General features: G+C 38.5%; 1 long non-coding RNA gene across 1 annotated transcript in view; it reads right to left on the bottom strand.

Annotated features, from left to right (window-relative positions):
- LOC115508432 overlaps positions 1-23,086 on the bottom strand; it is a 367,104-nt gene that overhangs the window by 229,224 nt on the left and 114,794 nt on the right. The window contains exon 2 of the long non-coding RNA XR_004343269.1: positions 12,067-12,129. This is a non-coding gene — a long non-coding RNA (uncharacterized LOC115508432). The remainder of the gene's footprint in view (positions 1-12,066; positions 12,130-23,086) is intronic.

Here is a 23,086-nt window from a genome sequence, read left to right as displayed (position 1 = left end):
CCTGCAAGAGCACACAGATGCTAGGGTGCCTGGGTGTCTTAGTTGGTTAAGCATCTGACTCTTGATCTGAACCCAGGTCATGATCTCATGGTTCATAAATTCGAGCCCTTCATCAGGCTCTGTGCTGACAGTGTGGAGCCTGCTTGGGATTCTGTCTCTCCCTCTCTCTGCCCCTCCTCTGCTCACTTGCTCATTCTCACTCTCACATGTGCTCTCTCTCTCTCAAAATGAACTTAAAAAAAAACAAGAGCACACTGACTTTAACCTCTGCGCTGCTCCCCTCTAGCATGATCCCTGCCACCAGATTCTGAGGGATACCCTTGATGCCCCTGGAAATGGGCTAATGTTCATATCTCTGCTGCTGCTAGCAAGAACTGTCCATGTTCAGTTTTTTATGGCTTTAATACACTTCCATCATGGGTTTTACTCTTTTCTAGGATACCAGACAACCTAAGATATGTCCAAACTATGCAAGCTATTCAACTGCTCCCACACAACCCAAACCTTTAGCAACATGTGTGACCAAGGGTGACTGGCTAGGTGAACAGCATTCCTGGAATCCTGAAAACTCCAAGGTACAAAAGTCCCTTTCAGCCAGCACAGAAACAGGAAAAGGTCTAAACATTTTAAACTTTTGAAATGAGTTCTTGACCTACTGTTTTGTTTGAAAGAGACCTAAAATAAGCACTTTCATGGAAAATCCCAATAAGCCCGAGAAATAGTCTAGGGGTCTCCTAGTTCACTTGTCTGCATTTTATTGTTATATTTTATGAAACCATATTTAACTATGCTTCCAAAAATATGCTTCTGATTCAGAGAGTATATTTTTTTTTGTCTATTTAGAGAGTGACAGGCATCACCTAGTTGCTATGCTGAATTCTACAATTCCAGCAACTGTCACTGACTTTCTTCATTGAAAAAAAATCAATGGCTTTGACAGATAGAAAAGAAAGGATGTATGGACATATTTTGATGCATCTTGACAGCATATTTTAGAGTGGCTGTCCCTGTCAATTTCTGGTCTTTGTTTTTTCGTAATCAGGACCCAAGGGAAAGTTCTTAGGGTCGCTGACTCTGAAACTTCCCCAAAAATAAAGGGCAAAGGATACACAGAACTTGTCTGGTTTTTATCTGCCGATGTATTTTATATTTTAACTCTTCATTTTAGCCTGGTTTAGTTTCAACAGAGTTACAAAATTTGGAAAGATTAATCTGGACACAAGGTATATGCTTCCTTGGCAATGAGAAAATGCTTGGATTGACAACTCTGTACCAGCTACACTTCATTCTTGGTTCTTTTATATGAGTCTAAGTAATTTTAAAACTTTATTAGGAGATTCTATGAAATATTAAAATTCTCAGGCCATAAGAGAGAGTTAAAGGACAAAAGTCATTTTATTATGATTACATATACCCAGAATTTCCATCATTATGGTTACCTGAATAAGTACAAACATTCTTTATTAAAACCTGCTATCATATAATAGACTTTTCTTTGTATAGAGAAAGAGAAGAGTTACTTTGGCAACTTGTCTACACTTAAGATGCTCTCTATCCAACCAGCAAAAAAAAAAAAAAAAAAAATCTGTTGTGCTAAATAATTTGAAATACCATTTTGTTAATAGGTAATTAAAATGCATAGCTAATAGCTAATGGGCATCCTGAGACTGTAAGCTAAAGCTACATGCTGTCACTTAAATGACTCCCTTGGTTCTGGCAGTTGCCAATACGGGGGAAAGACCCTAAGTCTGGATCCATGGGCAGGTAGAACTTCCAAGGCTAAGACTATCCTCCAAATTGGGTTAGGTTGGATCCTAGTGAAACAGAAGGACCTTTGAGCCACAGCAGAAATTCCTGCTTCTTTGAGTTGTGACCATGGGTGCAAGTCAATACAAAATACAAGACCAAGAACATAGAATGGCCTCCCAAGACCATGGTCAGTCACTGCTTGTAACCTTCTCAAAGGTTGTATTGTCCAGCTGGATTGATGTAGTACCTAGCTTCCTTGCTTAAACACCTCCTGATAACTTGCCTGACATCTCAAAGAGTTTCTTAAAATATTCTTAAACCTTTGGCATCCCTTCCTGCCCCGGACCTCATGAATAAAACATTTACCCAGTCAGCAGCTTTGGCAAAGAGGAAAAGCCAAGTTCCATCCATCAATGTCAAGAGCTGAATTACCCAGTGATCGCAGAGACTTTAATAACTCTGCTTCTTTATGACGATGTTGGTAAATAGCCCAATGCTGACAGCATCTGGGGTTTTGGTAGGTATTCCTTTTCTAGCCTGGCAACATACCACCACTATGTGCAAATGATGAGTGGCCATGATGATCCCAGTTGTTCTGTGTTTTCCCATTTGCAATCCGTATTGGTGTCCTAGGGCAACTATAACAAAGTACTACAAACTAAGAAGCTTAGACAACAGGAGTGTATGGTCTCACCATACTGGAGCTAAAAGTCTGAAACCAAGGTAGCAAAGCCTCAAGGGCTTTGAGGGAAACTCTGCTGCTCTCCTAGTTTTTGGTGGTTTGCTGGCAATCTTTGGCTTTCCTTGGCTTATTGAAGATTCACCCCTATTTCTACATTCATCATCACACACATTGCCCTTGTATGCTGCTTGCCTCCTTTTTAAATCTCCCCTTATTAGATCACCAGTCACTTTAGAGTACCACCCGACTCCAATAGGACCTCAACTTAACTAATTACATCTGCCATGACCTGATTTCCAAATAAGGTCACATTCTGAAGTACAGGGGGCTAGGGCTTCATCATATGAATTTTAAGAGGACAGAATTCAATCTGACAATCCTTTCTACCTTCTCCAAAATGCTTTTTTTTCAAAGTGCATTTCTTTTTCCTGTTGGTTGCAGGAAGATTAACCAAACCTACTCATAAAAAACTAATAGGGATTTATTTAGGCCAAATAAAGTCTGGGCTTCATATGCAATTCGATTCAGTTACCATGAGAATCAATTTAATATTATACTGTTTTGTGAGGCTAATGAGTAAAGCAATTTCGGTAGAAAATATATATTGGCGTTTTATAAGCAGGTTATTCTAAAACACTCAAAATTGACAATTTTTTAAAAAGGAAGTCAAATAAGTTTATCATTTATATTTCAGAAGTCCACTTTTGAATATGCAGAAAATATTATTTCTTTTCAAATTTCTATAGAAGTATTACTTGAAACTAGTAAGTTGCCAGATTGGGGTTGGCACAGTAAAAGGGAAAGCACTAAATTTCTAGATGAGAAGTCACAGGACCACAAAATTATTAATAATCCCAGATGGTTTTACTAGCTACTAAACAAAGTATCATATTTTTATGTTTCCTTATGAGCCAGGACCTTTCTATATACTGAAGTACATATAAAACACATCCTCAGTGAACACACAGAAAAAAATTTCCTAGTCTACCCAGAATAAAAACACACTTCTAGTTGCCTGTTCCATGATAGTAATCTCATCACCTATGAGGATTTTTTTCACATATCCACAAAGTAAATATATACAAATATAATATATAAAAAATATACAAATTTGAGATACATGATCATAAGCCTCTGTACATAAACACAAACACAATACAATTCAGTCCAATGAATCAAATTGAAGGGAAGAAAATGCTTAGCATCTAGGAAAAATAACTGGACACAGAGTTCATTTCTTGTGGGGTCACATTGTTTGTATAGCCAGGAGCTACCTCATTATTCACACTCTTCAATTCTCAAGTAATGAGCAGCCCGCACGCACACACACACACACACACACACACACACACACACACACAGGTTTTCCCTATAAAGAAGAACCAAACCCAAACAAATTGTTTTGATCAGTCTTCCCTTCCATCATTTTCTCCTCAATTTGACAAAGATATCAGGAATATAAAACCCTTCCACAAAGTAATTCCTTTCTATACCTATCTACCCCAGACTCTATTAAGAACTTGTAGGATTAATTCTTCCCTGAAAACCCATCAACCGACATCAGCTCATAAACATAACTAGAGCCTTCTCCAAAGTAACTGACCACCTACACCCATCTTACACATGGTGCTATCATTTTAGAGAAGAAACTTTCGTGTGGCTGGTTTTGTTGTGTTCTATTAAGAAGAATGCAGTCATCTTTAATAACATTTGTTTGCAGTTTTATTTCTTGTGTATTCCTTCAGTTTTATAAAGCACTCTTTCAAGTACACTTGATTAACTCTCTCCCTTTGAAAATTATATTTGATATAGGCAATAGGTCCACCTAAATACAAACAATGTTTTTGGCTATTAGAGATGTATAATATAGAAGGTAGTACAGTTCATCTATTACTTGCAATCCTCTTTGCCTTTCTATTTGCATGCTTTGTGGTTAGATGGATATTCTGCATCTGGGAAGACAAAAAGAACAATGACTAAGACTAATCTTTGCAGTATGCTCAGGGACTATTTTCTTGCTCAGGTGGGGTTTCCAGGTATCTTTTTTGATAAGTGGGGAACTTTCTCACAAGGACTACACTATCTTCAACACTGACATCTTTATGTTAATTTCATCACCACATGATTTCCTCAGGAAGCACCAGTTGCAGGCCCACTTCTCAGAGTGACCTACTGAAAATAAAAAGATTTAATTGTTTAAGACCTATGTTCCAAGGATTGTTCTTATTATTAGTTACTGCCGGGGTTTTGCTGAGTCTTGCTACTAGTCTCAAATGCATGTTTCATCCCTTTCTCCAAGAGCTAGCCCAAGGCTTCTGGAGATCACAGGAAGTTCTAAATATAGACCATTAGCCAATGTCAACGTGAGCTGTGGCCTGTTGCATGTGCTAAAGGGGAAGTACCCTTCCACAGCAAGCTCTGGTAAATTCTCAGAGGAGGCACATGAGGAAGTGAGCATCCCTCTCTGTGATGCCCTGAACTTCGAAGATGTATTGAACCAAGGTGGGCACTCAGAGTTCTCAGAGAAGTTCTCTGAGGCTTCAGTAAGGTCTGAATTGAGAAGAAATTTTGAAGACAAAGATGGTAATGAACATTAATACAGAGAAGCTTCCACAGCTCATTACTAACCACAATCAGAGCATGTCCATCCCTGGAACATATGTATCTTTAATTAAAGCTAAATGTACTCTTTTCAACTTCTCCCAGCTTCAATCTGAGACCAGAGAAGTAGACCTAATGTCACAGTTGAGAAAATGTTACAATAGGAATTGGCAGAGAGCCCAGATAGGGTCAAAAAGCATCCAGGTGCAGAAAGCATCCAGGTAGTGACTGGGGTGAGGGAATGTCATGCACAGTCACCATCATTGTCTTATCACTCAAAGTTCTGTACTTGAGAAGTTACAGAAAAGCCTAGTTCTTTCCCACCTCTGGGGCTTTGCTTATGTTGTTTCTGGTGCCCCAAACATTATTTTTCTGGATTTCACAGGCATGGCTCCTCATGCCAGATTTCATCTCAAATGTCAGCTCCTTAAAAGAGCCTTTACTCACCATCAGTAATTTATCTCAACTATTGCCTCACATCCTTATTGGGCCACATGCCCCTGAGAGCAGAGACTATATCTCAACTTGACCAGGAAAATGCATAGCATACAAGATCCCAAGAAAGGTTGGCTGAATGGATATATTCTAGACAGCACTATCCAACAGGACTTTCTGGAATGATGGAGATGCTCTATATTCTCTCCTCAGTATGGTAGCCACTAGCTACATGAGACTATGGAGTACTTGTACTGTGGCTAGCATGAATGGAGAACTAAATTTTTAATGTGATTACATTTAATCAGCTTAAATCAGTTTAAGTTTACATTTCAATAGCCAAATGTAGCTATGGGCTGCCACATTGGAGAGTGTAATTTTAGGACAAACCCCTACCCACCCTCAATAAGGGCACACAATTATTCCCAAAGAGCTAATCTGACTTGAAGAGAAGGAGCTACCCTGAGCTGGAGTTTGGTGTTTTCATGAGCTACTCAGCCATGTCTCTGCAACCTAGAAATTATTATTAACCACCACAATATTTTTCCTGGTTATGCTATGAAACAAGATAATTTGGACCAAATTTGTAATAAGTTAATATTTTCTAATTCATTTTGTCAATTTCATACACGCAAAACTCAAACTTTGTGTGTGCATACACGCAAAACTCAAACATCTTTAAAATGAATAAAATCATTAATAACTTAAGTGAATTCCCTAGTGTCTGTTCAACCAAAATAATGACATGAACCAGAAGAGGTGCTTTATTGATTCAATGGGTTGTGGCCTTGGAAGGTAGAGGCTGTGTTTGCCAATTCCAGGTGATGTTTATCTCCAGAGTCCTGACACAGCACTGGCATGGAGTACGCACTTGGCAAATATTTTGTGCTATTGTTGTTGTTTGTTTGCTGACAAATATTTTTTGAATACATAAATAAAGCATAGGGAGTCATTGTGTTCAGTTACTCAGATTTACGTATTTTTCTCCTTTTCTTCCCCCATTTATTGTACTTAATTTATCAACTGAAGAAGTAAAAGCAGATGGATGGGGAAAGGTAAGTTGTAGAATAAAAGGACTTTTCTGTGTATGTACTCAGGTTTCTCAAAGTGACCCAAGCGATGGGTCAGCATCAAGAGAACAGGAGAGCCACAGACCCAGGCAAAGTTCAGATTGGAGGGACGACACTGAAGGTCCCACTGACCAGTGTCACTTTCATCCAGCCCTGAAGATTTGCTCTTAAAAGAGTATCATGGGATGCCAAGGAAGGAAAAAAGTACAACAGGATATAACTGGCAAATGAGAAACCAAGGCTGTTCTGCATCAATTTGATCTGAATTCAGTTGCTCTTGAGATTTGCAGTTCTCTCTCTCCAAAAACACAGATCCTACAAGCTCCTCTCACTTGTACAGCAGAGAATCACACTACTCTTCTCTTTCCTTTAGGCTCCTGTCTTGCAAGTGGATCCAGATATAGTTTGCACTTCTTATTTGAAAGTGGCTGCTCTAATAATCACCCTTGCCTGTATCTCTCTCTCTCTCCCCCCCTCCTTTGCCCCTCCCCCCATCCTTTTCCTCTCTTTCTGATATAATGAATCACAGTCAGAATTTCCTTTTTTTGATCTATTTAGAAAAAAGGCTCATTGCCTCAATATTGACAGCAGCTACAGCTGGATCGCCCCAGGCCAGAAATCCTTTGTCTAAAACAAACAAACAAAAATTCTGCCTCTCCTCATTTCCCCACTGAAGCCTGTCACCTGCCTCTCAACTGGGAATATAACCCACAGGCATTTACATCATGAGGTTTGTTTCTGTAAGTTACAGCAAAAGGCAAAAATGAGCATAGTTCTCTGGCAATCAGGCAGATTTCCCGGTGCCTAATTTGTTAGGGATGTCATTTCTGTTAATGCCCATGTGTCAAAACTGCAGCCCATATTTTAATTTCACCATAAATCACATTGTGCCACTTAATAGAGAGCCATCAGGAATTATTACTGAGAAGACATATAGGACTTTATGAAACTAAGTTGTATATTGACTTTTGGTTAACTTTTCAAAATAGTTTCATTAAGTTTATGTCAAAGGAAGAAATGAAGGAAAAGAAACAAACATTTGGACTCCCAGAGTAGTAAGTTTTGGAAAAGAGTAACAATAAATGTTTTTGTTCCCTATTTGCAACTTATCATCCATTCCATTATGCATTCTGTGGAGCGCCATTTTTCTTTAAATGGGTTTGATATGAAATATCTTGTTCTACAGGGTCAGATGTTATTATGCACCAATTAACTCAGAAACCAGCTGTGCCTGAGAAGTAGACTTGGAAAAATAAATGCTAACACTGAAGCTCTCTTTCTGCTAAATGACAAACTTCCACAAAGCACAAAGTAAGGTTTAATCTAATCTCTTTGGTAGCTATGATGGAATGTCAAAGCATTTGTGAACACCACATCCAGGAAAATACTAATTTCCAATGTGACTAGACAGTAGTGAAAATCAAATGCAAAACTTCTTTGCCTGTTTGGTTAATCATCAACAGAACAAAGAGAAAACACATGCCAGCTTTCAGTCATATGTTAAACACTTACTTATAGAGAACAGTATGCATAAGAAACACCTGTCTTCATATTCTGATTTTTAGAGAGATAGTGGGTACATCTCAAGAAAATTCAGCCATCAAGAGTTTGTCTTTTACATAGTAAGGGCCTTCTCCAACACCATGGACATCACCTTCTCCTAGACTCGATTGCAATTTTACAACAGGAATTTACAAAGCTTTCAGAAGCTTTTTGTTAAAAATGAGAAATTCTTTACATAGCAGAAGGTGGTTCTCTCGCTTCCTAATTCTCTGACCCAGCAAAAATTACTGTCAACTCTCTGCCCAGTTGAGGGATATTGATTCTCCTGCTGCCATGGCAACACATTAGGTGTCAGGTCTGTGTGTCTTATACCCAGTGTCTAATCTGTTCCTCCTGGCTTTCGGATTTTGACACTTTCTAAGCCTTAATTAGTTTATTTGATGGGACCTGCACATTTTATTTTTATACTAAGTAGCTATTGAAAACATAGTCATCCAGAGAACAGATCACAGAGGTAAAAATTGGTCTACTGTCAGGCCGACCAGAGATGACAAAGAGTGAGAGTAAAGTGGGAGGCACAAGCTCCGCTTGCTGCTCCTCTGATATTGGGGAAAATCAAAACAGTTTTTGCCATCTGTCACATAGCACACTGTGAAAATTATGGAGCTGTTCGTTTCGACGTCTGAGGAACATTCTGCCACTGTGATTAGATCACAATAATATTACCTAGTCGCTAAAGGTTTGGATCAATGCTCTTTAATATTTTTCTTCTCTGAGAATCTCTGCCTTAACTTATTTTTCAGTGGGAACATCTGCTAAGCAATTCACTTAGAGATAAATATTTCACACAGGTAAAGCACTTAGGATGGGAGTCACAGTACAGCTGATAACTTAGTTAAGTTCAGAGAGTTAATCATAAAAGAAAATAAGGGGAAAAAATTTCACAAAGGATTACCATTGTAGAACAAAATGTTACCGCAGAGTACCAATTCTCAAAGTGTGGCCCACAGAACCCCAGGGGAAGGAGGATGGTATGGTGGGGTGGGGCGGGGGGGGGTTGTCCAAAGAACCCATGGGGAAGCCAACAGGTCAAGACTATTGTTGTGATAAACCTAAGACACTATTGCCTTTTTCACCCTTTTAACCTTTTACACTGATGATGTGAAAGTAATGGTGGTAAAACTAAGTGGATTAGGAGTGCCTGGGTGTCTCAGCTGGTTAACTGCCAAATTCTTGATTTCAGCTCATGTCATGATCTCACAGTTCTTGAGTTCCAGCCCCTCCTCAGGCTCTGTGCTGACAGTGCAGAGCCTGCTTGGGATTCTCTCTCTCCTCACTCTCTGCCCCTCTCCTGCCCTCATGCTCTAAATAAATAAATATTAAAAAAAAAATAAATGGTTTAGCACAAATCAAGGCAACGTCTCTCTCTCTCTCTCTCTCTCTCTCTCTCTCTCTCTCTCTCACACACACACACACACACACACACCACACACACCACACACCACCCTCTCTTCCCCCCACACTGGAATACAGAAAAAAGAGGCGGACAAGGCGTTGACCTTTTAAAAGTTACTTGAGGGGTGCCTTGATGGCTCAGTTGGTTGAGCATCCGACTTTGGCACAGGTCATGATCTCGCGGTTTGTGAGTTCAAGCCCCATGTCAGGCTCTGTGCTGACAGCTCAGAGCCTGGAACCTGCTTCAGATTGTGTGTGTGTGTGTGGTGTGTGTGTGTGTGTGTGTGTCTGCCCCTCCCCACTCACACACTCTGTCTCTCTCTCCTTCAAAAATAAATAACATTAAAAAAACTTTTTAAGTTATTTGATAAGGGAGTTAAAAATTTTTAACTCTGTTAAATCTTGGCTCTTGAGTGCATGTCTTTTTACTATTCTGTATGACAAAATGGTAAGGTTGCACACCCACTTTCGTTACTACTGAAATCGGACAGTTGTCTCAAGGAAAAAGCACTTGTGTGGTTGAGCAGAGATCGGAACTAACCACTTTCTTAAATAGAACACAACTTTTACTTGAAAGAACAACGGACACGCAATGGTAGTGACACTTGAGTAGTTGGAGACATTTTTTTTCTTCTAAATTAAAGACCATGAAACTGTCATTTCAAGGAGAACTTACATTATTTGTTGCCAATGATGAAATGTGAGCTTTCAAGCAAAATTAACTGTTTTTGGAAAAATTTTTATCTGTGAGCTTAAAGCTTCCCACTACATAAAATTTTTCTGATCATGTGGAGCGTGAGATTAGTGAATATATTTTTATATTGTACACTGAATGTGTCAGCATTTGGCAGAACTGCACAATATTTTCCAAATGATCAATACATGAAATTATAGAATCTTTCAGAAGTAAAAGGCCCTTTCAAAATAAAGGAAGACCAACTGATTTTAATTTACAGAATATAAAACATTAATTCATATGGTTTCAGATTTCATACTTCAAATACCTTTGGAAAAACTACCACTTGTCAAGTTTAGGAGTATTATCAAAGAAGAATACCCATAATGATCTAAAGAGGACATTAAAATATTCATCTCTCTTGCAGCTACACATCTGTGTGAGACCAGATTTTATTCATGTACCTCAACCTTCGTGAACCTACCACAACAGAATGAACGCAATTGGCAGATAAAAGAATCTGTCTTATATTAATCCAAACACTAAAAAGTTTTGAAAAATGGTAAAAACATTATCACTCTTCAAAATTTCTTTTTGTTTTGGAAAACATAGCTATTGTTCATTTAAAAATGTAGTTATTATGTAAAGGTTTTACTTACTTAACTTACTTATTTACTTACTTATTTAGAGTGAGAGCAGGGGGAGAATCAGAGAGAGAGAGGAAGAGAAAGAATTCCAAGCAGGCTCCATCCTGTCAGCACAGAGCCCAATGCAGGGCTTGAATTTACAAACTGTGAGATCACAACCTGAGCTGAAATCAAGAGTCAGAAGCTTAACTGACTGAGCCACTCAGGCACCCCAAGGTTGTTATTTAAAAATAAATACATAAATTTAATATTTCTAACTAATTTGTAATAAAGTAAATATTAACCAAAGTCCTTTAAAATCCTTAATAATTTGTAAGTGTAAGGGATCTGAGACCACAGTTTGAGGGCAATTATTCCTTAGAAGGCTAATGGAGGGGACTGCCCAAGGTACTGAGAACACAAACCAAGGATCCAGGACACACAGGAGGATAGGTTCTTGGAAATCAGTTGCACCATCTAGGCAACAATAAATAACTGCTTCATAGCCAGTCTGTAACCTCTAATCCCCAAGTATAGACAATAAAATTCCATATCAAGGAAAGACAGCCCAAGCTTAGCCCCAGGACATAATTCTATTTTCTCAGTAAGACATACGTCTCTTCCTTTCTTTCATCCTTCCCTAAATTAGCAACATCCCATTTCACATTAACATAAGCAAAATGCTTCAGATCACCAGAAAATCTGCAACCAATTATCATTATAAAAACAGAAAGCAGGACAAGAAGTGACATGTCTCACCTTTTAACAAACACCATTCTGAATATGTATAATACAAGATAACAGTAACATTCTGCTCCTAATGCATCTTATGCTATTTAAATGGAAATCACAAAGCCTAATATCACTAATGCATGGCTAATGGTATACTAGCAAATATGATATGATGTTTCTGACAGTGATTGCATCTTGGACCAATGTAACCATTCTAGACCATCAGATTAAAGACCCAGATCACACTAATATCAGAACAATTTTGAGAGGTAATACATCTTGCAACACTTAGTACAACTCAATGATTCAAACCTTCAAAAGCATAAAATATTATCCCATAAGCAGAACATTTATCATCCAGGGAATGAGTGAAACCAAGTAAGTCAAATTAAGAACTATGTTCCCCATGTATGTTTTTCAGAATAAATCGAATAGTAACCATTCTTTAGCATGGACTATTTGGTAGCCTACATCCAATTCTGAGGAGACTGGGTTCTTGGTTTCCTATCAGTAAATGTAAAGAAATAACTTATTCACCTGAGTGCAGCACATCCAAGCAGCTTGACAACTGGATCTGCCATCTCAATTTTCATCACAGAACTAGGAAATATAACAAAGAATTATCAAAATCCAGCCTGGAACCATTCTATATTTCTTCACCTATTTTGCTTCCTCCCTTCTGAAATGAATGGCAGCTTTGGGAAAGGAGACATGAGGGATGAGGCCACATGCCATTCTCAGAAATTGCCCTCTGGAGTTCACCTTTCCAAGGAGGAAAACCACCTTTTCTTTGCTTCTGCCTACCCCCATCCACACCCTGCAACAGGTTGTTTTCTCTTTCACAGACTATGAAAACAGTGATGCTGATTTTATAATGGCAATACCAGGGTATGTACTTTATTTTAGACTACGAGTCAATTTTCATAGTACAAAATTAAGACTTTCCACATTTCTAAAGTCTACTGAGACAAAATAGCAACACTAAAAGTCTCGAAAGAATATCATTTTTAAATTCTCCACAAAAAATGCTAAATATTTATTCCCCCATGCCCCAAATCAGCAAAGTGACATGACCAAATGCTTGAGGAATAACCACTATAAGAAACACTAAATCTTTAAAAGGAGTATATCCAAAAATTAGTTCTTGGCTTGCTGATCTTCATGGCAGTGGGGGGAGTGACCCTAAGTATCTTGCAAAATTTAGACAGCCCACCTGGCCTCTCCAGCTCATGCACCATTTTCAAATTCAATAAAAGCAATATCATGTTTCCCAAGTAGGAAACCTATTTCCTTGAAACCAGAGAACTTAGCAGCTGATAGCATCATTCCATGAGTCTCCTCTGGTAAGTTATTAAGGAATACAATACAGCTTGGAAGATAATGGTGAGGATTTGGTGTTGGATTTCTCTGGATGTTAACTGAGTCTGGGGCTCTGCGACCAGGCCTTTTTTGTAGCAACAACAGTCTATTCCATTGTTCTGGCTTCTTTCTTTTGTTAGCAAAAGTACCACCCATTTGAGGTGCCTGAGTGGCTCAGTTGGCTAAGCATCCAACTCTTGATTTCAGCTCAGGTCATGATCTCACAGATTGTGGGATAGAGCCCTGAATCAGGCTCCAAGCTGGGTGTGGAACCTGCTTAAGATTCTCTCTCTCCCTCTGCCCCTTCCCTGCTTGCATGCTCTAAAGAAAGAAAAAAAAAAAAACTCTTAAAAAAAAGTACCACCCATTTTAAATATGTCAGAATCTGCTTCTGCATACTGCATTTACATTGGTTTAACACCAGATAAAAATTCTTTTAACTTTCCCAAGGCATGTCTTAATAAGACCAGTTTTTTAAATAAAATAGGCTTTCAGTCTCCTCTTCATGGCTAAAATAAGGGAACAGGGCACACAGGGCTCTCTTACAATGTTGTGTGTTATGTTGTGGTTATAAATTTTAATGATTTAGTCTGATATCTCTGTTTTGGGTTCAATATAATAAACCAAATAAGACAAGCTGTTAAACAGTCAACCCTAGGCAAGATTACCCTTAATTATGTCTTTATTACTATCAAGTCATCACACCAATAGGTCAACGATTCTGTTGTTTCATGATGAAACCCACATAAACACACTATACTGTCAATTGTTAGTCCCTCTTCACTAAAGGATTAAAGTTCTCTATGGCTTTGGGTGCTAAACAACTGTGCAGAATGTTAAAAACACAATTTTTTTTTTCTTTTCCAGCAAGTAGACGATGGGCTCCATGCATAGACTTCAGTAAAAACCAAAATTAAAGACAAATTATGCTTAATTTATATTGCTTAATATTTCCCTTTCACTTCATTCCTCTTCATGTTGCCTTCAGTCTTGTAAAATTATTATCCACAGAAAACAAAATCCCTCTTAGACTCTGCTTTTCTGTTTTCTCACTTCAGGACTTAAATATGCAAGTAACTTCATTGTCAGGGAAGAAAATACAATTATGCCTCTCTACTTATAGGAGGGACAGTTGTTATGAGCTTGCCACAGGGAGATTTCATTACACCCACATTTTGCATTGAATGCCTTTGTAATAAAGCTAGAAGAATCCCTGTCTCAGGAATAGGCATCAAACTCAAAGAGAAGAGGGATTGTTGTCTTTGACACACGCTGTTCTCAGTTGTTGGTAACAAAGATTAACAGTCAACATATTCTTTACATGGGGGCTACTTGTCCCCGTACCTGCTACCTTCTTTATTATTGCAGTAAAATACACAGAAGGTAGAATTTATCATTTTAAAGTAAACAATTCAGTGGCACTAAGTACATTCACAACATTATGCCAACATCAGCATGATCTAACTCCATAGGTTCTCATCACCCCAAAAGGAAACCCTGTGCCCATTGTACAATATTTTAAGCCATGGAGCAGATACTTGGTTTGGGATCAGAATTTCCTTTTTCTCCCTTTCTATCTCTAATAGATGATTATAGTTGAGAGCATGAGCTCTGAAATCTAACTGCCTGTATTTAAATTCTGTTCTTTGTGCCTACTCATTCTTTCTGGGCTTTGTTGTCTTCAACTGTGAAATGAGAGCAATCATAAAGCCTCTTATAAGGTTCTGAGGAATAAACTAGGGCATATACAGCCTATTCAGTTGGGTCTGGCAAGCACTAATCGCTCACTAGATGATGGATATTAGTTTATATTTTTCATCACAACCTTCTGTGTACCAGGCACTATTCCAAATGTTGTATAAATACAAACAACCTTAAAATTCCTAATAATCCCAGAAAGCAGTCACTATAACCAACTTTATTTTACAGATGAGGAAACTCAAGCACAGAAAAGCTAAGTAAGTTGAGGAGGCAGTATTTAGACTGCCAGAAGCCATGTTCTTAACTATAATGTCATACTGCTTCTACATTATTTCTCCTTATTATACTCACCCCAAAATGTACATGGCTAGTCTTTCCTTACCATACTCTTTCTGCTTCCTGAAGCAATTTACAGTTGTCAAAAAATAGAGACCATCCATATTCCTGCCTTCTTCATACATCATCTTAAAGTGTTTCTGTGTGTTCCTGCCTTTATTTTTCATTAAATGTATGGTTTTTAGACTCATGAGTCAGGTATTAATATCAAATACATCTGAGGCAATGTATATTTTTTTCATGATATACCATCATTGAGCACAACAGCAAACAAAATTGCATGTCTATTCTCTAGTCTGACACCAAGGTCATGGTTCTACAGGTCACCCTGCAGCCTTGGGGCACGGTACAGGAAATTGTCCCCTACTTAACCCCAGGATGGAGGGGAAGAGAGATTATGGGAAAGCCAGCACATCATCTTCAGAAGTCCAGATCATATAGAGACAGAAAGTGAAGGGGACCAACATCACCTAAGCACATGTGCATGCCAGTGTCTCAATGAGATGCCAGTCTAACAAATATGACTTCCAGTTACCATAAATTATTAGCAGAGATCTGCATATTTAAACAAAGCAAGCTTACTGGAAATCCAGGGCAAGATGCTTCATTACATGATTAAAGGGGAAAAAAAGTACAGGTTCTGATAAAATAAATTTCCCTTGAGGCACAATTGTTTTTCTTTGTACCTTCAAAAGGATGAAAGGGCTTCATATTACTTGGAGATATGTCAAATTCAATTTCTTTCCTTTTTTCTCTTTTTCTTTAATTACAAAAGTAATATAAGCTCATTGTAAGGAGTTCAAACAATACAGCAGTATGTAGAATAAAATAAAGTTCTCCTTTTACCATCACCACCTTCCAACCCTAGTCCCCAGAGGCAACCACTGCCAATACTTTAGAATAAAACCTTCAAATACCTTTCCTGTTTTTCTGCACATGTTTGAGTATATATGGATATGCAAATACAGGGATGCAAATAACATCAAATTGAAAAAATTGCAGAGACCAGGTTAAAATAAGCAGATCTTTTAGCTGAGAACACAAAGCATCATTCAATAAACAATGTATGTCCAACTCTAAACTGTGGCCAATTTAGTTTGATTGGTTATATAACCACTCCTCCTCATCAGAATTAGGTCAATAGTACCACCAGCTCTGAAGATTTATGTTAGGTGATGCTTAGGCATAGAAAAAATTGTTGCATATACTTATCGTTATTCATATTCTTGCTGATTTGACATTTTCCCCAATAGCTTTGCTAAGGCACTGCTCCCTTGCTCAAAATATCCTTCCCCTATCCCTCCATCTACCTAAAGTATATTTGGGCTTCAAGCAACAGATCATTTCCTTCCACCCTGGAAAGACTTTCATCACTGTGACCCAAAGAGGTTCCTTTGCCTTCTGAACTCTACATGGTGAAATACGACACTTTGTGATTAACCAACCATTTTATGTGCTAGTTTGACTTTGTTTTTAACTAGACCACATGCTTCTGAGTTAGGGTATCTCAAGCATTTCCAGGCTGCCTGGCATGACACACCTACTACTCAATAAAAGAATTTTTGATAAGAAATTTATTTCAGTTGCTGTGGACTGTAACCAGATACTGACCAATGTTCATGGTTTAAATCTCAAGAAATCAATGGTAATTTCCCCAAAGTCTCTGAGTTCTGGATTCTAGGATAAATAAAGTTAACACACTAACTAGGATTTCTTAACTCAAGGCCCCTTGATAGACATCAGAGCATTGCTAAGGCCTCTGAAATTAAGAGCAACGTTGGGTGTGTGTGTGTGTGTCCATAAGTATTAAGTATGGGTAGGTGGAGGAAGTCTATGGCTTTCATTAAACGCTCTACAGAGCCTGTGTCCCAAAAGGGTTGAGAAACATTATTTAGGTCATGCAGCAGACACAAAGCATTTGGGAAGAAGGTGGTGGCATTTGAGTAGCAGTGTGGGGTTTGGATAACACTTTACCTCTTTCCATAGATGAAAGTTTGTAGAGGCACTTGTTTCTATCCCTCCATTTAAACCAGATGTTCAAATGTTTGACATTAATAAGCTATCTACCTTTTGATATTTTTCAATGAGTTGAAAAATAGCCAGTCATGACCATAAGCTCCCTTTATGGCAGGAGACGGCAGCAGGGAGGGTTATAATGAGAAAAATGCCTCAGGCCAGAAAAGGTTTACATAAAAATGAGGCCCGAACCTTAATATGATCTCAAACCTCAGTACACCAGTCCACATTCAGTTAAACACATGCAGGCGGTACAGCAAATTTCTCTTTCTATTGGTATGTGCTTATGCATAACTGGTATGAATGATCCTTATAATAAAACATGGCTCTGAGAACCTATGTATAATGCTTCAGCTCCTTAGAGGATATTAGTAAGAATGATTCTAGAGTAGAATACTCAATACTAGAGTAGAATACTCAAGCCAAAAAAGTCTAGTGAGTGGAGCTCATTATTTTTGAAACTTGTCATGCCCCACAATAGGAAAAAATAAATAAAAAAACAAAAAACACGTCATTTGCTCTGACTTAAATTAGAGCTGGTTTCCCACTGAGTAGTGTGTTGAATCTTTGGCAGAATAACAGATGATGCCTTCGACAATTACACATCCATCTTGGGATGAGACATATCTCGATTTCAAATGATGGAAGCAATTACCCCTTTACAACTGGAAGCAAAATCTGTGTTTCCTGGGAATCGGGACATCTGGGTTTTAGTTTTGAGCCTGCCATTAATAGGTGTGACCTTGGACAAATCAGGTAATACAATTTTCTTCATTTTACTAATGAGGGAGTTGGATTCTGTTTCCTCTGAGCTCCCTTCCATGTCTAGCATTCTAAAAGCTTAGGTATCACTTCGAAGGCAGTAAAAGGGTTAAGAGATTTTTGACAAGAAAACATGAGGAAAGAGATTTATCTCACCTTAAGAAATGAATTCTTGAAAACTCACATTCGATTATGAATCCGTAAAATGGATCCTGTTGTTTTATTACGTATATACATATGCTGTTTTAGATAATTTACTAACATTCAAATTTCAGGTTTCCTGATCTCAGTCTCTCTCTAGAGGTGAATACTATTTAAACACCTACGTATGTTGAAGTCAATGTCTAAAAGATGTTCTGTGTTTGCTCATTTTTAAATATTTACTTATTTATTTTGAGAGAGAGACAGAGACAGCACGAACGGGGGAGGGGCAAAGAGAAAGGGAGAGAGACAGAATCTCAAGCAGGCTCCATGCTGTCAACACAGAGCCTGAGGCAGGACTCGAACTCACAAACCACAAGGTCATGACCTGAGCTGAAATCAAGAGTCTGACACTTAACCAACTGAGCCACCCAGGCACCCCTATGTTTGCTCATTTTGGATGGTCGTACATCAAGTTTTCTAAGTTCTGTTCACCCAGGACCAAAAATCTCTTTAAAGAATGACTCTGTATAGGGGTACCTTATAGGGGTACCTGGGTGGCTCCGTCATTTGAGTGTCCAAGTCTTGGTTTCAGCTAAGGTCATGATCTCACGGTTGGTGGGTTTGAGACCTGCATCGGGCTCTGCACTGACAGCGTAGAGCCTGCTTGGAATTCTCTCTCTCCCCCTCTCTCTGCACCTCCTCTGCTCACTCGCACCCTGTCAAAATGAACAAACATTAAAAAAAAGAATGTCTTTCTTTATTTAACAAGTCTAATTTGCTCAGCTATCACGTGACAATATAGAGCCATGTACTGGAAAACAGGGAAGTCCCAGTGAATTTGTTCTTAAAAATTGGGATTTTTAATGTGTAATCTGCTATCTTGAACCAACATCTAAGGAGAGTAGAATAATTTACCTCTTTTAGTAACGGTATTACAAAGGGAAGCAAAAGGCATGTACATGTTGACTTGAGAAAATTTTCTTTCGGAGCTGAGGAGAAAAGGCATAGAAGAGGCTCTTCAGATGAATGACAACAGTGTCACCTGGGGAAGGATTTCTTCCCAAAGACTTAGGGTTCACTAGTGTCAGTCACCAGGAAGTAAACATAATTGAGAACATGGACCAAAAGCTTTTTGCACTCAACTCAGTTCTGGAGGTAAGTGAGCAAGATGACCCTTGGAAAACACTGTTGACATAAATGAGGTTCTTAGTTTGAAAAATAACCAAATAGCCACTTCCCTGCCTAAAAACCTCAGTTGTGCACAGGTTGTCTTTCTGTATCTTTTCTTTGCAATGAATTGCCCAAGAAACATAATTTCCCCTCAGGATACATTAAGTCAATCACTCATGATATGCAGCTGAATTTTCTATCTGGGCAATGCTTACCTTATGTAGAGAAAACATAATATGTTAAATCAACAAAATTAAGTGGGTGATGATCCAAAGAACTCCACATTAACTTTCACCTGCAGTGCCTCTCCATCTTTTGTTCAATGAGACTATGAGGACCTGCTATGTACAAGCTGCCTTAGCAGGCGATGGTGATCCATGGAAGGTAAAACACCATATCTAGTATCACAGTAACAGAAAGTAAGCCGTTTGAAGCAAGGAAAGAATGTTTCTTGAGTGCAACTATGACTCACAAAGTTTAAGAGAGGCTGCCTTCAACCTGAAGTGTGTGTCTTCGTCTGTAAAATTGGGAAAATACTATCTATCTTATAGGTTCCTTGTGAGGATTAGGTGGGATAAATTACATAGGATCCTGTATCAGTTGGCTCAGGCTGCTAAAACACAATACCACAGGCAGGGTGGCTTAAACAACAGAAATTTATCTTCTCATGGTTCTGGAGACTGGAAGTCTAACATCAAGGTGCCAGTAGGGTCACTATCTGGTTTAGACATCACATCGTAGCTTGCTGATAGCTGCCTTCTTAGTATGCACCTCCCCCACATCTCTCTGTCTCTTCTTGTAAGAATACCTGTCCTACTCCATTACAGCCCTACCATTATGACCGCATTTAGCCTTACTTACCTCCCTAAAATCACTCTCTCCAAACACAATCACATTTGGGGTTAGGGCTTCAACATATAAATTGTAAGGTAACACAAATCAGTTTATAACAGACTCTTAACACAGTCCCTGGCATGTTAGTTAATATTTATGGAGAGCTACAATGGCCACTGTTATTTTCATAATAGGCATTACAAGTTTTCCCCCATAAACTCAAGACAGCCTAGGAAGACTGTGTGGTTTTAAAAGTAAAAAAGAAAATAACTATAAAATCTTTTGCAAAAGCCCCTGAATCCTCACCACCTCCTCAAGGAGATTGTTTTCTTTAGGATGGAACTCAGTACCTGTGGGTTGGGTTCCCTACTGACACATGCCCCCACCCTTTTTTCAAATGTATGTTTATTTTTTGAGAAAGAGAGACAGAGACAGAGACAGAGAATGATCGCATGTGCATGAGCCAGGGGCAGAGAAGGGGAGAGAGAGAATCCCAAGCAGGCTCTGCACTGTCAGCGCACAGCCTGATGCAGGGCTCAAACCCCAAATCCATGAGATCATGACCTGAGCCAAAACCAAGAGTCAGACGCCACTAAGCCACCCAGGTGCCCCAACCTGGCCCCCTTTCTGATGTTGGCCATGAGCATAAAACACTGTGGGATCAGCCTCTCAGTCCCACGGTGGCTGTCCAAACCCCACTCATCATCCTCCAATCAGTTCATCCCAGGTCTAAACAAGGCACTGCAGCCCTTCTACCCACTGTAATACCAACACAGCTGTTCCACTCCAGAAATCAGGGTCCAATCTGCACACAGGAGTCATTAAAGTATTTCTCTTTGCTTTAATGAACAGGCTTCAGAAGGAGTATGCATTCCAAAATGAACCTCTACAATATCCACTGTGACTCTCCTCTTAGCACAGGGAGAAAACTATCACTTCAGGAAATTGTGACCATTTGCCCAAACCTTTGTGTGAGGGCCTCCAGTAAGATTTTGTGTAAATCTCAGAACACAAGCTGGTAAGAAATAAAAGCTGTTTTGTCATCCTTTGAGGATCCAAAACAAACAAACAAACAAAAACAACAAAAACTCTACTTATTCCAAAGAGCTAATTTGCAATGCAAATACTACATTAAAATCAATATTTTATATGCTAACTTGCCTCTCAAAAACAAGTGTCTGCTGAGAATTTGGGGGAATTTATTTACAGGTAAGACCATGGAGTCAGAGACCCTTAACACTAATGCTAGTTTTCCTTGTACCAGACAGGTAAACCAAGGGTAGAAGAATTACCAAGGGAGGAACATATAAATGTCAAAAGTCAATGCGAGTAACTTAACACCCAATCAACTTTCTACTCAAACTGGGTAAGCATCTACAGATACTTAAGCCACTGTAATGACAGAATTTTCCCAAAGTAAAATATATTTCAATGAGAGGTATTTTTATTTTGCCTCAAGATAAAAATAAATAAATAAATAAATAAATAAACAAACAAACAAACCCTTAATGGGTGATATTCCAAACCTACAAATAACACTCCCCTGCCAAAAATTCTTTCTTCATTTCACCTGCCCTCACCCTAACCTAAGATGTCATCCTCTCTTAACTTAGCCTTGTGCAAAATTCTTCCTTACCAGTATACCTGTTTATATCTATCTATCTATGTATTTTCCCTTCTTCCAATCCAATATTTATTTCATTTAATTGCAGTAAAATATACCTAACATAAAATTGATCACTGCCACAACTGTACATATACAATCCAATGTGATTACCTACATTCACAATGTCGTGCAACCATCACCACTATTCATCTCCAGAACTTTTCATCAACACAAACTGAAATCCTGTACACATTAAATAACTTCCCCTAGACCCTGGAAACATCTACTCTACTTTGTGACTGTATGAATTTATCTTTTCTAGGTATTTCACATAAGTGGAATTATACAATATATATCCTTTTATGTCTGGCTTATTCCACTTAGCATAATGTTTTCAAAGTTAATCGATGTTGTGGCACATGTCAGAATTTCTCTCCTTTTAAAGGCTGAATAGTATTTCACTGTGTGTGCATGCATGTATACATACACACACATACACAAACTTTTTTATTCATTTTTTGATGGACATTGGGGTTGTTCCCATCTTTTGGCAACTGTGAATAACTGTGAACACTGATAGACAAGTATCTGAGTCTCTGCTTTCAATTCTTTGGGGCATAGATCCACAAGTAGAGTTGCTGAATCATATTGTATCTTTTTTTAATTGTTTGAAGAACTACCATAACTGTTTTCCAAAGCAGCTGTACCATTTTACATTCCCACCAGCAATATACAAGGGTCCCAATTTCTCCACATCCTGTTTTCTATTTTTTTTTTTTTTGGTAATAACCATCCTAACAGATGTGAAATACTATCTCATTGTGGTTTTGATTTGCATTTCCCCAATGAATAATGATGTTGAACATCTTTTCATGTGCTTGTTGGCCATTTGTATGTTTTTACTGGAGAAATGTCTATTCAAGTCCTTTGCCCATTTTTATTTTTTTTATTTATTCATTTTGAGAGAGAGAGAGAGAGAGAGAGAGAGCGAGCGAGAGCGAGAGAGCATGAGCATGCGAGCACACAGGCAGGGGAGGGCAGAGAAAGAGAATCCCTAGCTGACATCCATACTGATAGTGTGGAGCCCAATTCAGGGTTTGATCCCAAAACCCTGAGATCATGACCTGAGCAGAAATTGAGTCAGATGCTTAACATACAGTGCCACCCAGGAGTCTCTGCCTATTTTAAATTGGGCTTATTGGAGTTTGTTGTTGTTAAGGTTTAATATATTCTGGATATTAATCCTTTGTCAGATACATGATTTACAGTCATTTTTCTCATTTTGTTGGTTCCATTTCCATTCTCTTGGTAGTGTTCTTGGTTGCACACTTTTTAATTTTAATGAAGTCTTATTTTTCTTTTGTTGCCTGTGGCTTTAGTGTCATATGAAAAAAGTCATGGTCAAGTCAAATCTCCTGATGCTTTCCCTTTATTTTCTTCTAAGAATTTTATAGTTTTAGCTCTTATGTTTATATCTTTGATTCCTTCGGGGTTAATTTTTGTGTATATTGTAAAGTAAGGATCCGACTTCATCCTTTTGCATGTGGATATCCAGTTTTCCCAGCACCATTTGATGAAAAGACACATTCTACCCCCATTGAATGGTCTTGACATCCTTGTCAAAAATCA

Source organism: Lynx canadensis, chromosome A2 (assembly GCF_007474595.2).
Source record: "Lynx canadensis isolate LIC74 chromosome A2, mLynCan4.pri.v2, whole genome shotgun sequence".
Lineage (NCBI taxonomy): Eukaryota > Metazoa > Chordata > Mammalia > Carnivora > Felidae > Lynx > Lynx canadensis.
This window is presented reverse-complemented; position numbering and strand designations above follow the sequence as displayed.